The 25,811-nt window shown below is 38.6% G+C and overlaps 1 long non-coding RNA gene across 5 annotated transcripts in view; it reads right to left on the reverse strand.

Annotated features, from left to right (window-relative positions):
* Positions 1–25,811, reverse strand: part of LOC308639604 — a 44,679-nt gene that overhangs the window by 12,472 nt on the left and 6,396 nt on the right. For 3 of the 5 annotated variants that reach the window (XR_014020082.1, XR_014020083.1, XR_014020084.1), the window contains exons 3-4: positions 15,219–15,334; positions 6,908–7,101 (exon numbers count right to left, since the gene is read on the reverse strand). This is a non-coding gene — a long non-coding RNA (uncharacterized lncRNA). Of the gene's footprint in view, positions 1–4,903; positions 7,102–10,008; positions 10,221–15,218; positions 15,335–25,811 lie in introns of those variants that run through there. The other 2 variants (XR_014020086.1, XR_014020085.1) reach the window with 2 other exon arrangements.

The following is a 25,811-nucleotide window of genomic DNA, read 5'->3' on the forward strand; positions in this document are numbered from 1 at the left end:
AGGGGAATGGTTTCTGGAAAGGATGATTAATAAAAGCCACATGCCGTTATCTACCACCCCCATGTACTCCTCAAACCACTACAATGTGGTCACACTCCCTGCCACTCCACTGCAAATGTGAACTCTGGGGTGAAGATCTTTTAGATGCTAAATCCAATGGATGCTTTTTAGTGCTTGCTTTCCTTGCTTTTCTCTGAATTGGACTCTATTGGCCACTAATTCCTTCTTGAAACTCATCTCCCCTGGCTTCTGTATACCACATTTCCTGTTTTGACTTTCCTTTTCTGACTGCTTCTCAGTCTCTCAAAGTGACTCATTTCTTATAGTATCCCCTGCTTTACCACTGGGCTTTGTTATCAGTTCCCATTCTGTATATGTTATCCAGTTATATCACTTACACAGGTATAGCTTCATCTATGCTTATCTGCCAGTCATTCTTCAATATTTATAACCCTCTCAGATGTCTCTTCAGCCTTCCAGATTCATATATATTCTGCCTAACTGTCTCACAGATACTTCAAACATGGCCAAAGCTGAATTCACCTTCTCCCTTAAACTTGCTTTCTTTTCTATCCTCTATTTACCACCCATCTAGATGCTAAAAGCAGAAATTTGAAGCTAGTCCTTAACTCCTCTCTTTTATTTCCCTACCTATACTTTGTCACTAATCCCTGACCATCCAACCCAGTAAAACACTTGTCAATTTATCTACCCTGTGCATCCCACACAGTAGGTCTGGCAGAGGACTGGGTAGTGGTCTTGGCCTGTTGTTCTGATCTATAAACTGCAAAGAAAGTATAGTTTACTACATTAAGTTCAAATATTGCTTTTTTTTTTAAAGCAGAGGTGATCCAGAGATAGGATAGGAGATGTTTGATGAATGAAACTCCTTATGGGAGAGGCACTCAGGTTGGTGACAGTAGGATTCCACCTGTGTAGGGTGACATTATTTAAGTTCACAGTAGACCAAGTGGGAGATTACCAAGCCACTCATACCTCCAAACGTGTCATCCTAAAATGTCATCACCTTTAGCTTACTTAATTGTAAAGACTTCCTTTATCAAGTCACATCTTCTGGATCAAACATCCAAAGCCTACATATAAATTCTTACTGCACTAGAGTGCTCCTGCCATATATGCCACAGGTTAAACAATAGTAGTGACTTGACAGGTTTTGGTTTCCAATAAAAGACCAAGTAGCTTTCATCAAGTTCATCTTCCTTCAGATATAGCAAGTATATACCCTCAGCAAAATATTAAAAAAATAACTACCTGCAAATATTGACAAGTAGGCAGAAACTGGAAGAAAATCAACACTTCAAAGATGGAATCAGATCTAGATGAGCTTCCCATTTTTAAGACTTTTAGCCACAGAGTAGGCCCCAGTCAGTGCTCTGGTGACTGGCTGAAACTGAATCTTACTAACTTGAAAATCAGAGGACAGAGCTCAGGGTTTCCACAGCAGCTGGAAAGAGTGGGGGTAAAATCCTAAAATGGACCAAGCCTGATAGGTAGAGCCCTAAATTCTGCATATAAAATGCCTCAAAGTCTGACAAACCTCTGAATTATAAGTGTGTGGGGCCATCTTCAAACAGTCCATGTAAGTTTCAAAGAACTGAATAGGTATTTCAGTTGGTGCCTACCATAAGAGAGACTGAGTATGGAGTTTGAGTTATATTAACTGTCTGCTAAAACAAAAACAAAAATCAATACTTTTCATAGGGAAAAAATGAAATACAGATTTGCATCCTCTAAAATGTTCAGGAGACAAGTCCAAATGAATGGATATATAGGAAACAGGAATATATTACCCATATTGAAGAAGAAAGGCGATCAATAAAAAGTGACCCCAAGATGACCAACATTTTCAGAATTAACAAACAAGAATTTTTAAGCAGCTATTATAACTATGCCTAAGGACTGAGGGAAAATGCCCATAATAAATAGTGACTAGTTACACTGCAACCACATAAAGATGACCAGCCCATAGATATGGGCAGCTGGCTCAAGGCTTATAAGAAACGGGTCATGGCAAGCCTGGCCCCCTGATGTGCCTTAGCTCAGATTGTTATTACCTTCAGGTAGATTACTGAAACAGTCTCATAAACTATCTCCCTGCTCCTGGTTACTATTTACTATAATCTCACCCCCCCAATACAAAACACGGATCCTAAACACATCTACATTGATTTTAGAATTACCTTTTACAATAGATTTTATCAAGACTTCAATGATATCAAGTAACAGAAATGCTACTTAAACTTGGGCAAAAGAGGGAATCTATTAGAAGCCTCACATAATCATAGGGGCATATGGGCATCAAAGACAAGTAAGACTAGGAACTTGAACATGAATCTTGTAACCGTGCATGTATATAGGGTAATAAGGTCTGTCTCATTCCACCATCTTTCCTACCTTCATATCTCCTCCCCTCCCCTCACTCCCCTCTTCCCAATCCAAAGGTCCTCCATTCTTCCCTCCCTCCCTCATTATGGAACAGCATCCACTTATAAGAAAAAACATTTAGCCTTTGGCATTCTTTTAGACAGGTTGTCTCCCTCTGACCATAAAAAGGGCCATCAGATGTGGGCTGGCATTATAGCTCAGTGGTAGAGCACCCACCTCGCATGTGTGAGGCACTGGGTTCTGAGCTCAGCACCACATATAAATTAATTAATTAAATAAAGGTCCATTGACAACTAAAAAAAAAAGTAATTAAAAAAAAGGGCCATCAGCAGTTTCTGGCCACACATTTTCCAGTCATGTCACAATTTTTTCCTCAATTAAGTCAAAAAAAGTAATTAAAGTGAAGTATTCTGATTGTCCTGGCCTGGATCACATGGCCATACCTCAATCAATCAAATTGTTTGCCAGAGAGACAGAGTACTGATTGGAAGATCTCACTAGAACTGTGTGGCAAGATAGGAAAGGGGCAGTACACCAAAAACCAAAATAATACAAATAAACAGGCTTTTGCTTCTAGGTGAAGCCAAAGGCCCTAGGAAAACAAACATAAAGTTCTAATAGGTTTCCTGTATTCTCCACTTAAATTGGGGATGATAGCATCCTGCATGCAATCCTCTATGCAAATGTCAGAGTCCTGGAATCTCCCTTATAGCAAAGACTGCTAGCTTTCACCTAATATCTGTTCTCTCCTTACCCCTGCAACATAGCATTTTGCTGCTTGGAACACGAATGTGCTCATTGGAGTTGTATCTTATACCCTGAAGTTTGGACATTAAACCCTTTGAAAGAGAAATGAATTTCTATCCAGTTTAGCCAGTGGCTATTTTGTTATTGTTGTTGTTGTTTAATGCATTATACTATACTCTTTCTTTTATTTTATTTTGCATTGAGATATTTATTTCCATATTTTTATTGGTACATTACAATTATACATAACCCATCATTATTTTGGCTATCTGATAACGTATAGCTCAACCTAATCGGAACTAACAACCCCCACACTACCCACATCCAATCATGGCACAACAATGACCAATGATGTTAAGAGTGAGGGTTAAGGGCTGGGGTTGTAGCTCAGTGGTAGAGCACTTGCCCTAGGTTCGATCCTCAGCACCACATAAAATAAATAAAGATATTGTGTCCATCTATAACTAAAAAAATTGTTTAAAAAAAAAACAGTATGGGTTAAGAGTCAAGCCACTTAGCTGGGTGCAGCAGCACATGCCTGTAATCCCAGTGGCTCGAGAGGCTGAGGCAAGAGAATTGCAAGTTCAAAGCCAGCCTCAGCAAAAGTGAGGAACTAAGCAATTCAGTGAGACCCTGCCTCTAAATAAAATACAAAATAGGGCTGGAAATGTGGCTCAGTGATTGAGTGCCCCTGAATTCAATCCCCAGTACCAAAAAAATAAAAAGTCAAGCCACTTGAGTTTGAATTTATGCTCTGCCACTTACTATCTCTGTTCACCAAATTTCTTTATTTCTATGTTTCTGTTTCATTGTGCATAAAGTGACGTTAATGATACTTATCTTTCTCACAGGTTGGTTGTAAGGATTTAGCAAGATAATCGATGTATGTACTTAGAATACTACCTAGAACATGGCTCAGTAAGCATTAGCTATTTTGGGGGGTTGGGGAGGCTGCAAATTTTATCTACTAAAGATCTTGGGAAACTCTCCCTTCCTCCACAACCCATTCCTACTTTGCCTTAATGAGGCCTTCTTCTACATGCTGCCTCAACCTGACTTTTCTAAAATACCTCGATCTAACGAGGTCACTCCTACTTGAATCTCCTCAGTGACTCCCATTTACCTACAAAAGGAAGCCTTAACCCCTTCACCTGGTGGCCAAGGCCCTTTTGGATAAAGGCTTAACTGACCTTTCTGGGCTAACCTCCTGCCACTCTTCTACAATGCCCCACACCCCAGCCATACTCAACTATTCTCTGCCATCACCTCCCTAACTGCCTCTCAAGTGTTAACTACTCCCATTGCCCACCTCCTGAACTCCTTTGGCTGCCGTGGTACCATACTTTCTTGGTCTTCTTCCAATTCCCCTTGCTATTCCTTTTCTTTCTCATTCTTCAATTTCCCTGTAAGGTTCCACAGAGTTCCATCCTAAACCCACTTCCTGTTATGCTGCATGTCCCATCCCTGAGTGATGGCATCCATTTTTAAGCTCTATCTATATGCTCATGACTCCTAGTTCTTTACTCCTGACCTCTCTCATGAGTTTTGGTTTAAAATAACCTTTTTTGGGGGCTGGGGATGTGGCTTAAGCGGTAGTGTGCTCGCCTGGCATGCATGCGGCCCGAGTTCGATCCTCAGCACCACATACAAACAAAGATGTTGTGTCCACCGAAAACTAAAAAATAAATATTAAAATTCTCTCTCTCTCTCTCAAAAAAAATTTTAAAAAAATAATAATAACCTTTTTAAAAATATTTTTATTTTGAGACAGGGTCTCACTGAGTTGCTTAGGGACTCACTAAGTTGCGGAGGTTGGCTTTGAACTTGGGATCCTCCTACCTCAGCCTCCTAAACCGCTAGAATTACAGGTGTACACCACCACACCCAGATGGTTGCAAACATCTCTATAGATGACATCTCCTGAACAGTCACCTTAACCTCAGCCTGTCCCAAACTGAACTTATCTTCCACATCTTAAACCTGCTTTTCCTCTTCATTCTGAATTTGTTGGTGACACCACCATCACCCAAGCCTGAAACTCTTCATTCTCTGCATGTAAGAAATTACCCAATCCTGACCATTTACATACTCAGTAACTCTCCAATCCATCTTCTCTCCATACTCACCCTCATCCTTTCTAGCCCAGACTCTGCAATAGTCTGTCTCCAGTCGTTATGCTTTGAAATCAACTGACAACCTTTTATCTACCACTAGTGAAAACCTTACATTGTCACTGCCCTGCTAGAAACTGTTTTTTGTTTTTGTTTTTATTTTTTTGTTTGTTTGTTTGTTCTTTTAGTACCGGGGATTGAACTTAGAGGCACTGAACCACTGAGCCACATCCCCAGCCCTATTTTGTATTTTACTTAGAGATAGAGTCTCACTGAGTGGCTGAGTACCTCGCTATTGCTGAGGCTGGCTTTGAACTCATGATCCTCCTTCCTCAGCCTCCCAAGCCACTGAGATAACAGGTGTGTGCCACTGTGCCTGGCTGGAAACTCTTTATTGATTCCCAGTTAGACGAAATTACTCCATCCCCTGTTATATGCCAAGATCTATGCTAAGTATAAAAACTGCAATGTTGAACATGAAATCATCCCTACCTCTTAGTGGACTTACCACCTGGAATGATAGATACATAAACGCATACTAATCATAAGTGATAAGTCCTGTGATAAATATACTCACAGAACATTAACAGGAGCACACAACTGAGTTCCTTAGGGACTATATCTTCCTAATCTTTGTGACCCCCCAACATCTAGTACTAGGTTTAATTCAGAAGAGAATTTTATCTGAATTCTGAATAGATACTCTTATCTTCAGTCTCCTATATAAAAAGACTCATAACTCATCTATTAAATAAATGTAATTTATAAACCTGTCTGAATCCTGATTTGAATAAAATACATGCAATTTTAAAAGATAAGAAACCAGGTAAATTTAACAGGGCTAGATATTTGAGGATGTTAAGGAATTACTGTAGGGTTTTTTAGTGTTATAATGTTATTGCCATTGTGTTAAAGAGTGTTTATCTTTTAGAGCTATTGAGTTTTGGGAGGTTTTTTGTTTGTTGTGTACTGGGGATTGAACCCAGAGATGCTTCATCACTGAGCTACATCTCTAGCCCTTTTTATTTTTTTTATTTGAGACAGGGTCTCACCAAGTTTCTTAGGACCTCACTAAGTTATTGAGGCTGGCTTCAAACTTGTGACCCTCCTGCCTCAGGCTGTGCTGCTGGGATTACTGGTGTGTGCCACTGTGCCCAGCAAAAAAGTACTTCAAAATGAAATAATATGATGAGATTGTCTGGAAGCTGTCTGAAAATAATATGTGTTGTCAGATGATGGTATAACTGAAAGAGGACTGATAATACCTGTTATTAATTGCTGAAGCAGGCTGAGGTATAAAATGAAAGAAAATTAATCTCTCAGGGTTTCATGGCAATTAAATAATTATATAAAATGTCTGACTATAGTGCCTGATGTCTCAAAAAATAACAGTTTTATCTGGGTACAGTGGCACATACCTGAAACCCCAACAACTCAGGAGGCCGAGGCAGAAAGATTTCAAGTTCAAGGCCAGCCTCAGTAATTTAGCAAGACCCCGTCTCAAACTAAAATAATAAAAAGGGTTGGGGAATGTAACTCAGTGATAGAGAGCGCTCCGGGTACAATCATTAGTACACACGCGCGCGCGCGCACACACACACGTGTGTGTGTGTGTGTGTTTACAAGTTTGCTTCTCTCCTCACCTCTTTAAATCCATCCACATAAGGGCATTACATGGGAGACAGCAGATCAGTGGAGTAGGAATTAGAATTCCAGCATCTGAAGGACTGGAAAAATACTCGGCATCATTTCTCTTCTCTGGCTGGTAATGACTGACCAACTAGAACACCAGATGTCTCCCAGAGCAGCCTTGGGCAGGAATTGAAGTGTTTCAAAACTAGCAAAACAAAAGAAAAGAAATCACAGCTTTTACTTTTGTGGACAGGACACAAAAACTCATTTAGAAGTAAATATGGGCTCTTAGCTGGAATAGGCTGGCCATTTCCTCTGCTGCTCAAATCTCTCTGCAATATCGCCATCTGGTGGCTATCTAGCATCACTTTATTTCATTCCCAGATGCAGAGCCCTTTGATGGCTTTGAATACACTTAGAAAGTTCTGGAACTGGGGCTGGGGATGTGGCTCAAGTGATAGCGCACTCACCTGGCATGCATGAGGCACTGGAATCGATTCTCAGCACCATATAAAAATAAAAATAAATATATTGTGTTCACCTAAAACTAAAAAAAATAAAATATTAAAAAAAGAGAAAATTCTGAAAGGAAACAGCTTCACTCAGTGAAATGTTCTATGAACTGCTCAAAGTTAATCATAATGTCCCTCATGTCCTACAAAGTCCCTTATGCTCAAACTCCATTATAGCCCCTCTCTGTTAGAATTGTTTACCTGTGAGCATTCATTCATTTACTCACCCAACAAATTTATTCTCTAAATGCCACACTTAGGATAGACACTGTGGCACAGGAGACACAATGGTAAACAAAATGAATTGAGGGCAGAAACAAAAAATCAAGCATGCAAACAGAATTAAAACATCCCCTTCTCCACCCACTACAAAATAGTTTTTAAATTTATTGATACTGGGGATTAAGCCCAAGGCCCCATGCATACTATGCATTGCACGATACCACTGAGCTACACCTTCAGCTCTAATTATTGCAATAGATAAAATTTGGATGCCACTCCTCACCCAAATTCGGAACACATTCCTCATGCTAAGAGGGGAGGTTGGAGGGACTGTGACCACTACCCCCTCAAACTGACAAGCCCAAAGATGGGAAGATTACCCATTCAGGCCTACCTGCATCTACATATGTATAATTCCAGTCCTTTTGTCACTCATTCCCTTGCCTCCTCTCCTTTAAAAATTCTGCTAATTGTCAGGGATTTTAGAGATGGAATGAAGTTTCTTCCATTTTTCTTCAAAGATAGATTTGAATATAAAACCTATTTGCCTATATATTTTGGAGGGGGAATACTGGAGGTTAAACTCAGGGTGTTCTACCACTGAGCTACATCCACAGTTCATCCCTCTTTGTCTTTTACTTTGAGACAGTATATCACTAAGTTGCCCAAACTGGCCTTGAACTTGTGATCCTCCTGCCTCAATCTTGTCACTGGAATTACAGTCATGCACCATTGCATCTGGCTAAATTATATATATTTTGTTTTGTCTGATTAGGGCTTTTAATTTTTCTCTAAAATATTTCTATCTTTGGCAAACAAATTCCCCCGTTCAAGTTTGCTAATCTCATTCTTTAAGATGCAAATTTCTTCCTAGTTTCAACTTTGGAAATGCAAATTTCTGGCTTATAAAACTAGCATGGAATGTCTGGCTTATAAAACTAGCAAACGTTAATTCTAGGTTTTAATTTTTTCTTGTATACACCTATGTTTATATGCTTATATATAGTCTGCTTACATGGTACTAAATTGACTTATAAAAAAATTAGTCCAAGTGCCTTTTGATTCACATGACTTTAAATCTATAATAAATTATTTAAATTTGTTCATAATAAAAATGTCTTTAAAATCTAGTAACTAATTTTTCTGGCCTGCTAACCAATTAATATATTGGTCTCCAGATACTGAGATATAATGTCCATTGTTTTCTATATATAGCAACCTTTGAGGATATTTTTGGCAAAGAATAATTTAAGCGTTAACTATGCTTGATTTCTGTAAGTAAAGCTAACTATTAAAATGAATAAATTAAGCTGGGAGTGGCAGCACACACCTGTAATCCCAGTGGCTGGGGAGGCTAAGGCAGAAGGATTCAAAGCTGACCTCAGCAACTTAGCAAGGCCCCATGCAACTCAGGGAGACCCTATCTCTAAATAAATATAAAAGGGATGAGATGTGGCTCAGTGGTTAAGCACACTGGGCTCATCCCCAGTACCAAAAAATAAATAAATTTAAATTTTCTAAAATGTGACATTTCAAATTATTTTGTTTTTACAGGGAAACCTCAATCCAGAGATGAAAACTCTTAGGCTTTTCATACCTGAAAAATATTCCATCTACTTTTTTTATTCAAAAAATTTTTAGTTGTTGATGAACCTTTATTTTACTTATATGAGGTACTGAGAATTAAACCCAGTGCCTCACACATGCTAGGCAAGTACTCTACCACTGAGCCACAACCCCAGCCCTCCATTTTTTTTAATTAGTGTATGATGTTTATATCTATATATGATATTCAAGGTTTGTTTAAAATATTAATTGTTCAATAGATTTAAAAATACACAAGTGACCTGCCAGACATGGTGGTACACTCCTATAATCCCAGTGACTAGGGAGTCTGAGGCAGGAGGATCTCAAATTCAAGGCCAGCCTCAGCAACTTAACAAGACCCTAAGCAACTAAGTGAGACCCTGTATCAAAATAAAAAGTTAAAAGGGATGGCAAATGTAGCTTATTGGTTAAGCGTCTCTCGGTTTAATCCTCAATACAGAAAAAAATTAAAAATTCATGAGTGAGTCTGTACTTTCCTTGCTCCAAACCAGAGATAAGTCAAAGAAAATAACAGATGATTTAAAATGCTAATAAGCTATGTACAGTTTCTATTTCTGATTTCTGAAATATCATTTTATAATGAGCTAAAATTAGGGAGATTTTGTTTTAATTTCATAACTCCTAATAGTACTTTCAGAAATTAACTATTAGTCTGTCCACACCTAAACTTGTTAAAAAACTTGTGTGTCTGTTTTAAATTTATTTTCACAACTACCTTGTTAAAAAAATACATGATATACAGGATATGATATTGAAACTGGGTTCTCCACCTCTGCTTCTGTAGTTGCTGGTGAAGTTACAGCCCTCCCAGCAGCAGCAGCTCCTCACAACTCCAGCATTAGCAGCTGGTCTCAGTCACCAGGACTGGATTCTTTGGAAGTGAGTGGGACCTGTGTTGTATATCTCCATAGCAGGCAAATGCCCACTTAGTGCTGCAGCAGACCTTATCCACGCACTAGTGACTTCTTTCCAGGTTCTTGTCCTGAGAATTTGAAGAATGAAACCCAGGGATAACAGAGAGTGAGAGTGAAAGAGTTACGTTTGTTCAAGTATGAAGAAAAGAAACAGAGCTCTTGCTGGGCAAGAAGGGACTAGAAAGCAGGTTGCCACTTAAGTGTACTAGTCCAGGGGTTATTAGAAAAATGCCAAGGCTACTGGTCAGCAGCTATACTTATCAGGTATTAGAAAGGTGCCATGCCTATTGGTTCAGCTTATGACCCTTTAATTAGTTGTGCCCTTTTAGGCCTTGAGTCTGTAACCTTCATTCTGGTCCATCCCACTTGTCTTTTCACACTACTCTGAGACAAATGGGTCAACTGGAATGCTTGCAATGTTTCTATAGGTTAATTTCATGGATTAGCCTACACGTTTAGAGAAGCTGTTATGGGGCCCAATGCCCTGCCTGCCTGCCTCTCTTTTACTATCTACTTTATCTATTCAATGCTGCTTATAAAACAACTCCAGTAATTTTCCTTTATGGTTTCATGTTTTCTGCACAAACTGGCTGTTTTTTTTTTATCATTTTTTTGGTTGTAGTTGGACACAATGACTTTATTTATTTATTTTTATGAGGTGCTGAGGATCCAACCCAGCACCTCACATGTGCTAGGTGAGCGCTCTACCACTGAGCCACAACCACAGCTCCTGCCTAGGTTTTATTGCTCTGTAATCAGCAAGGTGCTTTACTGTGTTCTTAAAAAATGCTAAATGGGGGTACTGTAGTAGCGGCTTAGTGGTAGAGCGCTTGCCTGGCATGTGTGAGGCCCTGGGTTCAATCCTCAGCACCATATAAAAATAAATAAATAAAATAAAGATATTGTGCCTGTCTACAACTAAAAAATGTTTTAAAAAAAAACAGTTTGTCTTATCAAGAGAATTTGGAAGCGGGGCACAGTGATGCATGCCTGTAATCTCAGTGGCTCAAGAGGCAGGAGGACTGCAAGTTCAAAGCCAGCTTCAGCAACTCGGTGAGGCCCTAAGTAACTCATCAAGACCCTGCCTCTAAATAAAATATAAAAAGGGCTGGGGATGTGGCTTAGTAAGGGCCCCTGGGTTCAATCTCCATTACCAAAAAAAAAAAGAAAAGAAAAAAACAGAGAGAGAATTTGTTTTCTACTGAGTAAGTCCTACAAGAGTTAAGATTTACTCAAATCTTCATTTGTTCTAAAATTGCTTTTAGTCTGTAACTCTAAAGCTTTAAAATCTGCCAATTAAATATAATGCTGTTGTTATCAAGAATACAAGCAACAATAAATGTTGGTGAGGATATAGGAGGAAAGGCACACATTGCTGGTGGGACTGCAAAGTGGTACAACCAATCTGAAAGTAGTATGGAGATTCCTAGAAAACTTGGAATGGAACCACCATTTTACTGAGCTATCCCACTCCTAGGTTTGTACCCAAAGGACTTAAAATCAGCATACTACAGTGACATCAATATTTATAGCAGCACAATTCACAATAGCTAAACTGTGGAACCAACCTAGATGCCCTTCAATAGATGAATGGATAAAGAAACTGTGGTACATATACATAATGGAATATTACTTAGCATTAAAAGAGAATAAAATTATGGTATTTGCAGGTAAATGGATGAAGTTGGAGAATATCATGCTAAGCGAAATAAACCAATCCCCAAAAACCAGGGGCCAAATGCTTTTTTGGATAAGTGGATGCTAATCCTTAATGGGGAAGGGCATGGGATGAGTGCAGGAACTTTGGATGGAGCAAAGGGGGGAGGAGACAAGGGGTTAGGAAAGATGGTGGAATGAGATGGACATCATTTCCCAAGGTACATGTATGACTGCACAAATGGTGTGACTCTACTCCATATACAACCAGAGAAATGCAAAATTCTGCTCCATTTGTATACAATGAATCGAAGAGCTTCCTACTGTCATGTATAACTAATTAGAACTAATTAATGAATAAATAAAATGCTGTTGATCATGTTGTTGTCTTACTGTTACATAGCTGAGGACTTCCAAGAAACTGAGACAGCGTGAAAACTCACCCTTTAAACCCTGATTCTTGTGATCATGTCATAAAGATTTCAGACATGTCACTCTGAGTAACAGGAATGAGTTTATTGAAAGGACAGGAAAAGGGAAAGGGCACACTCTCAAGGAAGACAGTGGGTCCTCTCAGAGAGGAGAGGGACAATGTGCCTCTCCTGTATTCAAGTTTTTTTTTTTTTTTTTAAGAGAGAGAGAGGAGAGAGAGGGAGGAGAGAGAGAGAGGAGAGAATTTTTTTTAATATTTATTTTTTAGGTGTAGATGGACACAACACAATGCCTTAATTTTTAAGTGGTGCTGAGGATTGAACCCAGGTCCCGCTCGGCACGGCAAGCGCTCTACCACTGAGCCACAATCCCAGTCCCTGTATTCAAGTTTTATTGGGGACCCCAAAGAAGTTTCCAGAGAGTCCCACCCAGGTCCATCTTTTGACTGACAGCAGGTGACATCAGTATCTATTGCTATGAAAACTGAAGTTACCCTTGGCCTGGCTAAGTGGTTCTAACTGAATTCTTAATCATTTTATAGGTTTTATGGTCAGGAGAAATTATCCCTATATTCCAGGATCTGGTCTGTGAAAAGGGTCACAAAAGTGTCTCCCTTCAAAGTAACTTGGGTTCCTCTTATCAATGTTATTTCCTGCTTGCATTTCCTTGCAAATAACAGGTAGTTTGGTAAGAATGTGACATATCCTGTCCAGTTAGGCCAGGCAGGGCTGCAGGCAAATTGCTTTTGGGCAAAGAAAGTATGTAGGTATCCGCACAGTGGGCCCACTTTATAGAGTTATTCTCTTAATCTTGTGTTCCCACCATTCACATCTGTCTGTTCCCTAACACTAGGAATTCACACACAGGAGGAACTGTATTCAGGACCAGCAAGCCTCTTGGCATATATGATGGAAAAAAATTTCAGCATGTGCCAGTCAGAAACATAGACTTAAGGGGCTGGGATTGTGGCTCAGCGGTAGAGTGCTCGCCTAGCATGTGCGAGGCCCTGGGTTCTATCCTCAGCACCACATAAAAATAAATAAATAAAGGTATTGTGTCCAACTACAACTAAAAAAAAAAAGGAAAAAAGGAACATAGACTGAAGTTTATTTAGGAAAGCAGAGGCACATTCAAAGAGAATGTGGGCTATTTTGAGAGTAAAAAGCAAAGCAGAGAGAAAAAATAACAGTTATTTGTCAAATCCCACCAAAAACATAGATAGCTGGGAGGTCATAAAAATATTACCAGAGTCTAAGGCCTGAGGCCTGACTCTGGGGATTCAACAAATCAGGTCCAGCCACTCACCACAAAAACCAAATAGAAAAGGTAATGGTGACATTCAAGGGAGAATGTGGGTCATCTCCAGAGGGAGAAATAGCAACCTGTTGTTGTGGGGTGTTACATTTATAAAAGGATGATTGTTAGCGGCTGGACTAGAAGTATAGGCAGGGTAGGGCTAAGCAGTTTCCCCCACTTGTACACTGCCCTGTTACTTTTTGCAGATAAGGGCATGCATCAAGGGTATGAGCCAAGGACACTGGCTGGGTTACTCAGGAGTTAAAACTGTTTATGGACACTTCCTGCATTTCAGTGTTTCATGGGTGCTTCCTTTGAGACTCCTCATCTCTGCCTTTATCCCCTCATTCCTATCTCAGTGCTCTAATGCAGATCTGACAGGATTACTTTTTACAGACAAGTTGCTTTTCTTTAAGATGACGGAATGAAAGAGACTGTCTTTATTAGTTCAAATCTATTATACAGGCTGGACCACTTTGCTCTTATTAGTAATTTGTACTTTTCTGGCCTAAGAGCTAATCTTTACAAAAAAACTGTTGCTTAAAATTGGCTCAAAAGAGGATTTTTTTTTTTTTTTTGTATTGGGGATTGAACCCAGGGGCACTTAACCACTAAACTGCACCCCCATATCTTTTGACTTATTTTATTTTGAGATAAGGTCTCACTAGGTTGCATAGGGTCTAAGTTGCTGAGGCTAACCTTGAACTTGTGGTCTTTCTACCTCAGCCTCCTAAATTGCTGGGATTACAGGCATACACCACCACACCAGGCTCAAAAAGAGGTTTTCTTAATGTTGACTCAAACTATCCCGTCATATCCCATCCAATGTGGAACAACTCAGATAAAAGAATGGAAAACACTCCTACGAAAATAGCAGAGTCACTTGTCAAATTTCACCAAAAACAGACAGCTAGGAGGTCATAAAAATGTTACACGAGTCTAAGGCCCGAGGCCTGACTCTAGGGATTCAACAAATCAGGTCCAGCCACTCACCACAAAAACCAAACAGAAAGGGTAATGGTGAAAATCCTGTGGGTAGCTATGCAGATTAAATTTTCTTTCAGGTTTTCACCTATCCCTTCCCTATTTGGCTTTTAGGGCAAGTGAGCAGACCCAATTTGTTGGATCCCTGAAATCAGGCCTGTGTCCTAGGACTCCACTAACACACTAACAGCTTTGGCCAGCTGTGCTAGGAGAAAACATGCTGTTGAAGCCAGATTTAAAGATAGGTAGTTAGTGTAGTTAGGTAAATCTGGTCTAATATCCTATCTAACTAAGAAAATGGGGTAGAGCTGAGCTGGGGGAAACAAGAACAGCACCAGGGAGACTAAAATGTTGATGTTTCCAAGCCCCCCCCCCATCCCAAAGAACTGTAAATGAAACAATTCCCAGCAAGACAGGGAGATGCTAATCAAATCACCCTAGGCCCTTCCTGCCCAGATCACTCCTCCCCCACCCCATGGGCCCACCAGTCTTTCACTGTTTGGCTTTTCCACCTGCATCCCCCACCACATGCAGGGTAGAGGGAGATAAGCAAAAAATAAAGGACAGGAATGTAGAAGAACAAAAGAAGATCTTAGATATAAAAGGGAGAAGCCCCTTAGCACAGATTTGGCCTTTTAGGTCCCCTTCTTCCTCTGGTATCCTTTAATAAAGCCTTTTACTTTCCACTCTACACTTGCCTCTGGTGTTATTCTTCAGCATTCAGGGTGTTACACTTCAGCATTCAGGGAAGCAAGGACGTCATGGTAACGGTGGTATCACTGTTTGGGCCTTTGCCATTCACAGCTGGCCAATCCTGAAATGAAGAGAGCAGAAAAAGAGGGGGGCCATGCAGCTGCCAAAATTAAATTCCTTTCAGGGTCTCTCCCTTTATTTTCACCTTGGGACAGCATCAGCTGCTTTTTACCATCATTTAGTGAAACAGAGAAATGAACTTTTGGGACTCTATGGACCTCAAAGTCTGACCTATGGCAAGTTCTCCCTGGCAGTGCCTTGCCCTTCCTTTTCTTTGTTGTTTGGGGCTCTTTTGAGCCAAGTTGGGTTCTTTTGAACCAATTTGGGCTTCTGCCCATTTTTGTGACAAGGAAGTTCAGATTCTGTAACTTTGTGCTGCCAATTAGCAAAGAAGGGTCATAAGATACACAGAGAAAACTGGGTGGTTTGAGGAAATCTATTTTGTTATTTGTGTAAGAATGGAAAGCACTAATTTTGTATAGGTGCTCCCTAGAACAATTTTGGCTTTCTTGTCTATTTATAGCTATAAACTTATAACTAAGAAAAAGATGATACATATGTACCTGAAGGTGTATTCTAGTTTAATATAATTGTGTCATGTGTTCTTTTGTTAGTCTGCTATTAGTCTATATTCATGGTGACTGAATTAAAGCAAAAAAAATCTGATAGCTGGTATTGACAATCCCTACTAGAATTTTATTGTTTGGTTGATGGTTTGTCTTTATTTTGAGCTGGTTAATTTGGATATCCTTTGTTTCAGAATCTTTGTTAGAACACTATTTGCTAGCATTTGGTCTTTTCTTCTGCAATCCCATTGTGTAAATCTGCCTTTTTGCTTTTTTGCCTCTTTCTTCTGATCATTGCAACCTTGTCCCTTTTAGTCCAAAATTCAAGAAGAGGCACGGCCACTATTCAAGGGAGGAGATAGTGTTTAGAGAAAAACCCTATCTAGCACTCCAACTAGTTTTATGTTTGATGATTATGGTGTCTCCACTTGCAATTACTTAATGTGGACTATTTAATATTTCCAAATAGGTTTTCTTGTGTGCTGATCTGGAGTCCTCAGGTAAGACAAATGGAAAAAATATACATAAATTTCTGACCAGCTGTTTTAAATTCTGATACAATGGGAAATGTTTTAAAATTTAAAGCAAGCTCTTTCTAAAATGACTAAAACCTGTGATAAACTAAAGCAGGAAGAAAAAGTTTTGGAAACTCAAAAGAGGCTTTACCAGTGTGGGTGGGCATAGAAAGTGCCTTATGCCCTACTCTTTGAAGGGCTAACTCTGACTGAAAACCAAGTCAGACCAGAATTGTTAGGTAGTGGTAAGTAAGTAATGAGCACTTTAGTATATAGCAAGGCCAAAAGTTATTTTTTAAAGTTTTAAGTTACTGCCAAGACAGTTGAGTAAAAACTTGTAGCAGATAACCTGTAGCAAAACATTGGTACAAAAGACCTTGACAATAAGCAAATAGAAACAAAAGAAGCTAATTGGGGAAATGCATCAAGAAGAAAGGATTAATGGAACTAACTCTTTTACAGGGTCCACTGAGGTCAGGCTAAAGCTAGGAGTTGTGGCCATAGGTGCCTCCATATATCCTAGAAGTGATGTTTCTTTAGTAACTCAGGACCACTAAGGTAACATCTGTTTGGCCACTGAGTCCAGTCCCCACATTAACATAGGATTGACTTGTAGATGAAGCCTCCCCCTCCTCAATGGGATGGCCACCATGACAGTTCTAGAGAGAACAAATTATGGCCCAAAACTCCACCACCGGACATGAAGGAGAACCTTGGTTCTCCTGGTAAACACCAGACAGTAATAAATATGGAGACAACATTGTTTCCTTTATTGCTCTCTGAACAGAAATGGCCCATTCTCTCAAGAGTGCTCTCTGCTTAAGCCTTAATCTACTTTTCACCCTACTCCAACTTTGCTTCCACTTTACCTTTACTTGTAATAAAATTCTCTTGCATGACTTTCAGTATCTGACTTTAAATTTCCTTTTGTCAGAACACAAGAACCAATGTTTATAGCTTTGGTTCCCCACTCCCCACTCTCCTATGACAGAATGACTTATCAACTAAAATATGATTTTTCCAACCCTTTACAAAAGAAATTTCCATTTGTAAGGGTTTCTCCCTCTACTGCTTAGCTCTTAAAATATTGGTAGAGGTTTTTAACTTAAGCCTGAATAGCAAGCCTCATTTTTAAACCTTTTTCTTTTAACAGACCTTTGCCTCTACCCCTTTCAGTGATGTTTAGACTGTTTTGTGTCTCTGAGATTTATATTTTCTGCTTTGTTTCAACTAAGTTAAATCTAAATCTGGAATTACAGATTTAGACTAAGGATTTCTTAGGATTATAGTAATTATATCAAAAGATTAGTTTTAAGAAACTGGCAAATAATGAATCTAAATGAAAACTATGAAATCTTTGTTTTCCATTTTTATCTATGTTTGTGTATATGTGTATATTGTGTTGTATGCTCATGGTATCAAATTAGCTAATAAATAAATATTCATAAATTTTTATTATTTTTTAAGTATTAAGAATTGAACACAGGAGCATTCAACCACTGAGCTACATCCTGAGCACTTTTTATATTTTATTTGCAGACAAGTTCTCACTAAACTGTTTAGGGCCTTGCTAAATTGCATAGGCTGGCTTTGAAATTGCGATCCTCCTGCTTTAGCCTCCTGCGATTACAGATGTGCACCACCATACCCAGCTGCTCATAAACTTTTAAAGGACATAAATACAAAGGTCTCAGTTCACATGACTTTAAATATTTGAGAAGTTAGCTAATTTTAATTTGTTGGTAGGACAAAAGTAAAGATATTTTTTAAATTATTAACACATTTTTGTCTTAGTAGATAATTTGGATTGTATTTGTCTCTGCTAAGATGTTTAAAGTACAGTGTCTTTTAAGGTTTTTTTGAAGGGAAAAATGGCTAAAAATATTAACTATATTTATTCAAAATCAATCTTGCTAGTGAATAGGTAGAATATTCGGACAGTAAGATCTAGGAAGGCCGTTAGGATAATGGGTCCCTAAAAGGATTCTCTAAGTAGATGAAAGCACACATTACTGTATAGAAATGGACTGCTCTGTAAAAACATTCCAAACAGCCAACCAACAAAACCCTTTGATCCAGAAGGGCAGGAAAAGAGAAGGCACACAGACCTGAGTAGAAACTACAGAGAATTTCAAACTCAACAGCAAAAAGGATAGAACCAATCAGAATGTTATTGGTCCCACCAACAAACAAGTCACCTTCCAGATACCTAATCACCATACCAGTTAAGACCAATAGTCTTAGCATTCTTTTTTTTTAATTTATTTATTTGTAGAGGGACACAATACCTTTATTTAATTTTATTTATTTATTTATTCATGGTGCTGAGGATGGAACTCAGTGCCTCACAAGTGCTAGGTAAGTGCCCTACCACTGAGCTACAATCTCAGTCCAGCATTCTTTCTATATCTGATTAGCATAAACACTGAGCAACACCCCTACCAAGTAGCTATAAGTCCCTAAATTAGTGCACTTGAGCAGCAAGCCTCTATCTGAACCCTTCTCACTCTGCAAGAGCTGTGTTTTATCTTTTTTTTTTTTTTTTTTAAACCAGGGATGTACCCAGGGCACTTAACCACCAGGATACATCCGCAGCCCTTTTTATGTTTTATTTAGAAACAGGGTCTCACTAAGTTGCTTAGGACCTCAGGGCCTTGATTAGTTGCTGAGGCTGGCATTGAACTCAAGATCCTCCTGCCTCAGCTTCCATAGCCACTGGGATTATAGGCATGTGCCACCATGAACAGCTTGAGTTGTTTCTTTTCTACTCACTCAAATAAATCTTAATTTTCATGGATTTCATTCTTCAAAGTTCATGTGACAAGAACCCTAAAAGGACTCACTAGAGGTCTGCTGCTGAATGATAACACCACCATATGACAACAGCAGGTGTTACTGGCTGTAGAGCTAAAAGATCTGTAACACAAACAGCCCTGCCCACCATGATTATAATAGCAAAATATCTGTTTTCACTAGCATCATTTTGCTGTCATGCCACTTAATATTCAAAGAGACTCACTAAATATAATTACACAGAAAATATAAAATGTAAAGGAAACAGTTGGATAAATGCCATTCCAATAGGAAAGGAGAGAACAATGTTTTACTTCTACGCTTGGCTACTGTCATCCTGACTGAACCTATTGGGTTTCAGACCTTGACTATGGGATACCTGATTTGGCTTCTTGGTTTCCTAACTCCTGACATTTAATAACTGTTTCTCTCCTCGGTATCACTTGTTTATTTGTTTGTTTCAGAAATGATTGTGTTTCAAAAATATACAAAAGCAAAGGGAAGACTAGTCAGTCACTGGACACAGGTAATTATACTGAAATTTTGGCATATAACATTCTAGGTTTTTATAATCGTATCTATGCTTTTTTATCAAAAATGAAGTCATCCCAAAGGTATCATAAACATACATTAGAGAAAAGATAGTCTCTTCAACAAATGGTGCTGGGTAAACTGGAAATCCATATGTAGTAAAATGAAATTAAACCCCTATCTCTCACTCTGCACAAAACTCAACTCAAAAAGTGCATAATGGATCTAGGCATTAGCGCTGAACCCAACCTAATTCTATCCTAAGTTTGGGAGCCATCTCGTCACAAAGTTATAAAAAGTTCATTTCTGTTTTACTGAGATATCTATTTGGCCTGACTATACTCTGAGGATTAATCTTGTTTAGAATTCCTGCCTGTGCTCTAAACTCACCCATGCCTGGCTCTCTTTGACCAGATAACAACCCTCTCTAAAACCTTAGCAGCCCTTCAATAGATGAATGGCTTAAAAAATGTGGCATTTATACACAATGGAGTATTACTCTGCAATAAGAAATGACAAAATCATAGAATTTGGAGGGAAATGGATGGCATTAGAGCAGATTATGCTAAGTGAAGCTAGCCAATCCTTAAAAAACAAATGTCAAATGTCTTCTTTGATATAAGGGGAGTAACCAAGGACAGGGTAGAGGCGAAGAGCTGGAGAAGAAGATTAACATTAAACAGGGATGATAGGCGGGAGGGAAAGTGAGAGTTAAGGGAAATTGCATGGAATTGGAAGGTGAGCCTCAGGGTTATACACAACTACATATAAGAGGAAAGGAGGAGTAGGAGAAAAATTATATAAGTGGAAGAAACGATTTATAGTAGAGGGGGTGGAGAGAGAGAAGGGGAGGGGAGGGGAGGGGAGGGGGGATAGTGGAGAATGGGATAGACAGCAGAATACATCAGTCACTAGAAAGGCAATTTGTAAATTAATGGAAATGTAACTGATGTGACACAGCAATCTGTATACGGGGTAAAAATGGGAGTTCATAACCCACTTGAATCAATCTGTGAAATATGGTATATTAAGAACTATGTAATGTTTTGAACAACCAACAATAAAATAATTAAAAAAAAAAAACCTTAGCAGCCCCTCAGAAATTCTGATGTTGGAATCTCAATTTACTCTCTACCTTGAAATGTTAAGCCATGTAGATAATTAACCTGCTATCTGTCTTTGTATTATGCTTGCCAGAATCCCGTTAGCCGTAAGTTCCCTCTTTGTAACTTTTTGTGCTATAAAAACTTTTTCCTGGAGAGTTGGGCTGTTGTTCTCTAGCCAGGCTTTGGGTGAGACAGCTGCTGGTCAGCTAGATCTCTTTTGTACACAATATCTCTTTTGTACAGCAAGCTTTAATTTGATTTAAAATTGGAGTCCGTGGTCTCCAATCGTGGGTTCAACAATTAGACCAAAATCCCTACACCTACTAGAAGAAAATGTAGGCCCAACTCTACCATCATGTCAGCTTAGGAACTGAATTCCTCAACAAGATTCCAAAAGGGCAAGAAGTAGAATCAAGAATCAATAAATGGGATGGTATCAAAATAAAAAGCTTCTTCACAGCAAAGAAAACAATCAAGAATGTGCAGAAAGAGCCTACAGAATTGGAGAAAATCTTTGCCACCTCAGAGCATTAATTTCCAGGATATATAAATAACTCAAAAGAATTCAAAAGAACTTAAAAATCAGCATACTATAGTGACACAGCCACATCAATGCTTATAGCAGCTCAATTCACAATAGCTAAGCTACGGAACTAACCTAGGTGCCCTTCAACAGAAGAATGGATAAAGAAAATGTGATACACATACACACACACACACATACACACACACAATGGAATATTACTCAGCTATAAAGAAGAATGAAATAGTGGCATTTTCCAGTAAATGGATGGAACTGGAAAATATCATGCTAAGCGAAATGAACCAGTCTCAAAAAAACAAAGGTCAAATGTTTTCTCTAATATGTGGATGCTAATATACAATAAGGGGTAAGGGGAACAGAATTTCATAGGCATAAGAAAAGGGAAGGGAGGGGAGATGGGAATGGGAAAGACAATAGAATGAATCAGACAACTTTCCTATGTCCATATATGAATACATAACCAGTGTAACTGCACATCATGTACAACCACAGGAAATGGAATTTATACTATATGTATGTATGATATATCAAATTCACTCTACTGTCATGTATATCTAAAAATAACAAAAAAACAATAATTTCAAAATATTTGGAAATAAAAACTAATAACAGCAACAAAAACATGAAGTCATCCTCTACTCACTACTTGTAACCAGCTTATTTCATAACATATTGTTTTCTTGTATCATTAAATAATTGCCCTCATAAAAATATTAAATATGATTGTCTGATATCTTGGTTTTCGTGGGTAATCTAAAAAGAGCTGTTAAAAATGGGTAAATTTGCCAGGTGCAGTGGCACAAGCCTGTAATCCCAGCAGCTCAGGAGGCTGAGGCAAGAGGATTGTGTGTTCAAAACCAGCCTCAACAATTTAGTGAAGCCCTAAGCAACTCAGTGAGACCCTGTCTCTAAATGAAGTAAAAAAAAAAAAAAAGGGCTGGGGATGTGGCTCAGTGGTTGAGTGTCCCTGAGTTCAATCCCCAGTACCAAAAGGAGGTGGAGAGGGGGTTAAATTAGATTTTATATAAATGGGATAAATATTTATAAATACATTTATTAGAGAAAACATCTGATTTTTTGTGTGGGGGGGATACTAGGGGTCAAACCCAGGGCCTCAGGCATGCCCAGCAAGGTGCTCTACCACTAAGCCATGTCTCCAGTCTAACATCCAATTCATTATTCAGTTAGAATACTAAAACACCTACTGCTAAACATAAATTCAAGTACTCTTAACTTCTTAAATTCTATTCTTAAAGTCACAAAACATGTACACATATATACATATACACATAGACTTGTTTATATATTAGGGTCTTTCAATGAATGTATTTTTGTAATTTTGTTGGTATATGGAAAAAAACAGTTTATGATTGCTTTATTTCTGAGTCTTCACTAAAAGGTTAATAAGAGTTAAAATTCTAACTGATGTACTTGTATAAGCAAAAATTACAAAAAATTTAAGCTGTGCTTTATTGGGGGAAATCTGTTTTAAAAGAAAAAGTTATTTCATCTTATTGGATAAAAAAAAGAGTAATTTGTCAAAAGTCAAAAATTTCATAAAGGTTGTTTTAAATTATAAATATAAGGAAGGGGAAAAAAGAATCAGCAAGTAGGAAGGAAGAAATATAAGAAAGCTATAAGCATGGGGATATATTTTAAGGAAAATATAATGTTTTGGGATGGAAAATCAGAAGCCTTGCAATCACAGTGAGTTGTGAAAACTAGCTACTAGGACAATTAGATATCCACTTGAAAAAAAAAAAAAAACTGGACCCGTACTTTACATCATAAGCCAAAATTATTACCTCAAAATGGAACAAATGCATTAATGTAAGAGATAAAAAAATTAAACTCTTAGAAGAAAAAAACAGATGTAAATCTTCATAACCATAGAAATTCACATGAATTTTTTTACAGTGAAGGAATAAGATATTTTTTACTCTGGCCTATAACCATGAGGTTATATTTATATATATTTATCATCAATATCTTTGAGTACTGACTAAACAATTACAATAATAATACAGTCTTATTCACAGACATAAATTACTAAGTTTCTGAAACTGGCACTGAACTTGCCATTCTCCTGCCTCAGCCTCCCTAGACACTGGGATTACAGACATGTGCCACCATGCCTGCTGCCCCCCCACACACCATTCTATTGATTAACACAATCAAAGTCTGACAGGATTCAAAGCTGAGGGGTTACTTGACCCTGCTTATCAACGGAAGGGTGGCAAGGTCCCATTACAGAGGAGAGTGGGATAGGAGGAAGTGGTATGGACATCTTTGAAAAATAACACCCTATCACATCCTCCCAAGTACTTCTCTTGCTTAAGTATATGTTGATCTCATTTTTTTTCCCCAAGGAGAAACCACTCAGGAGACTATTATTATAAATGAGGTTCCTAAACTCTATTCGAGGGTAACCAGATGCTTTTTTAAAAAATATTTTTTAGTTGTAGTTGAACACAATACTTTTATTTATTTATTTTTATGTGGTGCTGAGGATCGAACCCAGGGCCTCACACATGTAAGGCAAGCACTCTACCCCTGAGCCACAATCCCAGCCCCAGAGGCTTTTATCCATATTCAGCTTTTCTGTTTAGCACATCTGACCATTTCTCCACTCTCAGTGGCTCTCAACAGAGAAGGATTTGGTCGCCTATAGGCTGCTGGACACAGCAGTAATCATTCTAAGGAGAAAAGCAGCCACTGACATGAGCTGGCTGCACCCTCACAACTAAGGCTCCTAATGAACATAAACAATTTCTTGGACCTCCAATGTTATACAAGGTTACTATGTGATCAGGATAACCAAAAAAAAAAAAAAAAAAAAGGAAAACCACTGCATAATCATATCTGACAAGACAAAACACAAACTTTTACCAAATCACAAAAATGACCAAACATCCTACTGTCCTGGTTTAAACAGTGCCCATGGCTACTCATCAGTCTACTTCTAGTCTATCCTCCTAGATAATACTCATTACGATATCCACAAAATTACTTCTTAACTGAATCTAACCTAGAGCAAAGCCTCACTTCTTTAAATCCTCCCCCAAAATCACCTATCAGGTTCAAATCCTATAAATCCTTTTTGACTCCCCAACAGATGCCTTACAGTTCCCCATTGTGTGCATTCTGCTTCAATGCAACACATCCAGTGATCAACTCCATTTGTTGAACCACCATATCTTAGTAGTCTTTGCTTAGAACTCACTGACAACTTTTCTAAAGACCCTGGAGTTTACAGAATACACTTATGGCCAAGGTTATTTTTGATCTTCTGAACTCTAACATACAGTCAGTGAGACATTGGATTTTACTCTTTTTCACTATGGTTTTGGAAGATAATTATATAAATTCCTTAGACCACCAGAAACTTTTTAAATGCCCTTACAGTTAAATTCATTTAACTATAGTTAAAATATATTTATGTGTGGTGGTTCACTTGTAAATCCCAGTGGTTCAAGAGGCTGAGGCAGGAGGATCACAAGTTCTAGCCTAGCCTCAGCAACTTAGCAATACCCTGTCTCAAAATAAAAACTCAAAATGTCTGAGGATACTGTAGCTCGGTGGTTAAGTGCCCCTGGTTTCAACTTGGGGGCGGGTGGGGGGTAGAGGAACACACACACACATTTGCATATGTATGTATGTATGTATAGGTATGTTTTATATATATATATATATATATATATATACACACACAAATAATCTGGACCCCCAGATTTCCTTCTTATCACCTTATCAAGTACAGAAAGATTATCCTGATAACAGTGGCAATAGCTGTCCTATCCCCAGCATGGCTACAGAGTCCAAGGGCAACCTGGCTTCAGACTATCCAGGACATTTAAGTCTCTGCTATGGGAAAAGAAATAAGTATAACAGGACAACTGGCTCATCAGCTGTGGGTACCAGAGTCCAGAACATATTTCTATTGCTGTCACCTCCTCCTCTTCCTAATGAGTTCTTGATTTCTCTCATAGTCATTTTGCAAAGGAAAAATGTGACTTTTTGTGGTGCTGGGGATTGAACCCAGGGCCTTGTATATGCGAGGCAAGCACTCTACCAACTAAGCTATATCCCTAACCCCAAAATATGACATTACTTATAATTACCCACCCTTTCCCCCTTATCCTTTTCAGTTCTCACTCCCTTGATACAAAGACTTGTATACTCAGAAAAACCATGTGTAGGGCTAGGGTGGTGGCCCAGTGGTAGATCACTTATCTAGCATGTGTGAGGCACTAGGTTCAATTCTCAGCACCACATACAAATAAATAAAGGTCCACTGACAACTAAATATTTTAAAAAAGAAAGAAAAACCATGTGGCCTAAGGGGTATAGGCTCAGTGTTAGAGTACTTGCCTAATATGCTCAATAGCCTGGGTCCAATCTCCAACACTACAAAAATGAAAAAACAATTTTTCAAAAAACACTGTCTTCCACAGCATGGTAGTTAAGTGACAGATCAGAAACC

This window comes from Spermophilus citellus, assembly GCF_964194105.1.
Source record: "Spermophilus citellus genome assembly, chromosome: X".
Classification (NCBI taxonomy): Eukaryota; Metazoa; Chordata; class Mammalia; order Rodentia; family Sciuridae; genus Spermophilus; species Spermophilus citellus.